At 33.1% G+C, this 317-nt stretch overlaps 1 protein-coding gene across 1 annotated transcript in view; it reads left to right on the forward strand.

Moving 5' to 3' along the window:
* LOC119585019 overlaps positions 1-317 on the forward strand; it is a gene marked incomplete in the record, with an annotated part of 10106 nt that overhangs the window by 8088 nt on the left and 1701 nt on the right. Inside the window, 1 exon segment of the mRNA XM_037933633.1 lies at positions 1-317.

Consider the following 317-nt stretch of genomic DNA (forward strand, 5'->3'; position numbering starts at 1 on the left):
ATGCATGGCATGTCTATCTTGTACCATTCTGAGAAAAAGAGTGAATTACCATTCAACAGCATTATAAATCTCATGAATGTGAACAAATAACAACGTCTAAAGAGACTTGGTGTCTTCCATCTATTATTACAGCTATAGAAATGCTCTACACTTGGTTAACTGACCATGCTATGACGGAGACAAGGAAATAATTATGTATTTTTCACATTTTGGTGCCATCTGTCTAGTTTTTAAGAAAATATGAAGGAAAGTTCTCTGATTGTGTTCATGATTTTTATTAGAGCTATGAAAATCTTTGTTTTGTAGCCAAGTAAAGG

This window comes from Penaeus monodon, chromosome 19 (genome assembly GCF_015228065.2).
Source record: "Penaeus monodon isolate SGIC_2016 chromosome 19, NSTDA_Pmon_1, whole genome shotgun sequence".
Classification (NCBI taxonomy): domain Eukaryota; kingdom Metazoa; phylum Arthropoda; class Malacostraca; order Decapoda; family Penaeidae; genus Penaeus; species Penaeus monodon.